Genomic DNA, 3,370 nt, shown 5'->3' on the forward strand with positions numbered 1-3,370 from the left:
GTCGCGCCCCGGAGGCGGGTAGACCTGACGGCCGCCTCACGCCCCGGAGGCGGGTAGACCTGACGGCCGCCACACGCCCCGGAGGCGGGTAGACCTGACGGCCGCCTCACGCCCCGGAGGCGGGTAGACCTGACGGCCGCCTCACGCCCCGGAGGCGGGTAGACCTGACGGCCGCCTCACGCCGCGGAGGCGGGTAGACCTGACGGCCGCCTCACGCCCCGGAGGCGGGTAGACCTGACGGCCGCCACACGCCCCGGAGGCGGGTAGACCTGACGGCCGCCACACGCCGCGGAGGCGGGTAGACCTGACGGCCGCCTCACGCCCCGGAGGCGGGTAGACCTGACGGCCGCCACACGCCCCGGAGGCGGGTAGACCTGACGGCCGCCACACGCCGCGGAGGCGGGTAGACCTGACGGCCGCCTCACGCCGCGGAGGCGGGTAGACCTGACGGCCGCCTCACGCCCCGGAGGCGGGCAGACCTGTCGGCCGCTTCACGCCCCGGAGGCGGGTAGACCTGGCGGCCGCGTCGTGCGAGACATTTTTGTTTCGATAGATGCCAATGAAATCCGAAAAAAAATAAATGAAAAGGGAAATTTTTTTTCTTAACGCACCCCCGCACCCCCGCGCCCCGCCGCGCTCTCATGTGCACGCAGCACCAGCCCCCCCACCCCCCCGCCCCGACCCGTTGGCTGCCATGCAGTCGCTGGCATCATTCGCTGCCCGCCCCCTCGGCCGCCAGTCAGCCCCTCTGCGCCGCGCCACTCCGCGCCGCACGGCGCCGCCCGCCACTCCCCCCCCCCGCTTCCCGCGGCTGCCAGGGGACCCGGCAGAAGCGGCGACGTTCCCCGCACCTCACCACCAACGGAGACGCCCGTCTCGCTGGAGCGAGTTCGCATCGGGAACCGGGCGCTTTTCGCCGGGTCGGGGTCCCGGCGCTGCCGGGCGGTCCTCGGCTTCAGCTTTTGGTTTCGCAGCGTGGGTTTAGCTTTAGTCTCGGGGGAGGGGGGGTGGGGGGGGGGTGGGGGTGCGTGTGTGTGTTTTTATTTTGTTTCTTTCCCCCCGCCTTTCGCTGTGCCGCAGAGGCGTGGGCACCGGGCGCCCTTCACCGGGTCCGGGTCCGGGTCCGGGTCCGGGTCCGGGTCCCGGCGTTGCCAGGCGCTCGCTGGCATTCGCGTTTAGGTTTTTTTCGACGGGGTTGGGGTGGGGGGGTGGGAAGGGGGCTCCCGGGCTTTATGTGTGGGAATAGGGGGTGTGGGGGTGTGTGCGCGCGTGTGTGTGTGTGTGTGTGTGTTGTTCGGATTGTTGTTTTGTTGTTTGTTCCCCCCCCCCCCCCCCCCCCCGCCGCGACACACACGAGCTCGGACACACACGCAGAGACACAGAGAGAGAGAGAGAGAGAGAGAGAGAGCGCGCGCGCGCGAGAGAGAGACACAGGCGCGCACACACACACACGCACACACAGACACAGACACACACACACACACACACACGCACGCACGCACGCGCACACACACAGACACCCCCAGCCCCCCACCCCCCCCAGCCCCCCGACCCCCACCGTCGCCCGCGCGCCCGAAGAGCCGTTGGTCCCCGCCCCACCGCTGCAACTCCGGAGCTGCAGGGCGGTGGGTGCGGCCGCCAACCGACCGCAGCCTCCTCGGCGCCGCGGAGCACTACGGCTGGGGGGTGGGGGATCGGGGGCGGTTTCTGTTACACCACCACCACCACCACCACCCGCCCTCGCTGCTCTCCCTCCCACCCCTTCGGCGTTCGTTTGGCTTTCAACCCGCGGCGGGAACGGAGCAGGCGGGCAGGAGGGCGGGCGGCCGAGCGACCGACTGAGGAAGGCGGGGAGCCGGGCCGCGGGCACGGCGCGGCAGGGACTCGGCAGCTGCGGGGGCTCAGCGTCCAAAACACGCGCCACCCATCATCGCCGCCGCCGGCGGGAGGCCCCTCCGGGCCCCCCGGCACGGAGGCGGCGGCGGCGACGCCGCTGGGTCCTAAGGTCTCCCGCCTTCCTTCCCTGGAGCGGCCAATGTGCTGCTGCTGGTGGAAAGCGGGCCGGAGGTAGGGGGCGGCCGGTCTCCTCGCGAACCCCGGGGGTGGCAGGGGGCGGCCGGTGTCACGGTGGACCTGGTGGCGGGAGGGGTGGGGGTTGGGGGGGGGTCGGCAGGGGGGTCGACAGAGCTCGTTGCGGCGGTGGGGGGGCGGGGGGGGGGGGGGGTGGTGGGGGGGTGGTGTTGGTGGGGAGCGGTTTCTGTTGTTACACACACACCCCCGCCCCGTCGCTGCTCTCCCTCCCACCCCTTCGGCGTTCGTTTGGCTTTCAACCCGGGGCGGGAACGGAGCAGGCGGGCAGGAGGGCGGGCGGCCGAGCGACCGACTGAGGAAGGCGGGGAGCCGGGCCGCGGGCACGGCGCGGCAGGGACTCGGCAGCTGCGGGGGCTCAGCGTCCAAAACACGCGCCACCCATCATCGCCGCCGCCGGCGGGAGGCCCCTCCGGGCCCCCCGGCACGGAGGCGGCGGCGGCGACGCCGCTGGGTCCTAAGGTCTCCCGCCTTCCTTCCCTGGAGCGGCCAATGTGCTGCTGCTGGTGGAAAGCGGGCCGGAGGTAGGGGGCGGCCGGTCTCCTCGCGAACCCCGGGGGTGGCGGGGGCGGGGGGTGGGGGGGTGGGATGGGGCGGGGGGTGGCGGGGGGGGGGTGGGTGGGCTGGGGGGTGGGGGGGGCGGCCGGTGTCACGGTGAACCTGGTGGCGGGAGGGTTGGGGGGGGGGGGGGGGGGGGGCGGGCTCGTCGCGGGCCAAGCGGCGGTGTTGGGGGGGCGCCGCCGGTCTCACGGAGAAGCACGTGGCGGGTGGGGCGGCTTTGGCGGGATGGGGGGGCGGCCGTATACGCGTGCGCGCGCGGGCAGCCCCAGGCAGACGGCTTCGGGCCGGGCAGCTTGTGGGGGTGCGGGGCAGGCGGGCGCACGTGCGTGGGCAGAGCGTGAGCTCCTGAACCGTTTCTGAATCGATGCCCTAGCGCTGGTCAGGCTTCCGCTTGACCTCTCCGTTCGTGATTCTCGTCGCGTGTTTTCAGGTCCGCGTTCGATCCCGTCTCAGCCGAACTCTTCCCTGCCGGTTCCGACCCTCGCGTCCGTACGCTAGCCGGCAGCTGCGCTGGCCCCGTCGCCTCCCCAGTTGAAGGTGAGATCACGAGGGGCGCTGCATAAGCCAGGCCTCGCCTCGCCGCTGGCCTGCCTACCGGCTCGAAAGCTGCAGGAGACCCCCTCGCGTGAGAGCCCACCAGCCACGGCCCGGCCCAGGCCCATCACGTCCTAGTCCAGGCGTGACTTCGCCGCGAGAGGCTCAGGCCACGGCCTGCTCCCTG

This window comes from Athene noctua, unplaced genomic scaffold, assembly GCF_965140245.1.
Source record: "Athene noctua unplaced genomic scaffold, bAthNoc1.hap1.1 HAP1_HAP1_scaffold_319, whole genome shotgun sequence".
In the NCBI taxonomy this organism is placed as follows: domain Eukaryota; kingdom Metazoa; phylum Chordata; class Aves; order Strigiformes; family Strigidae; genus Athene; species Athene noctua.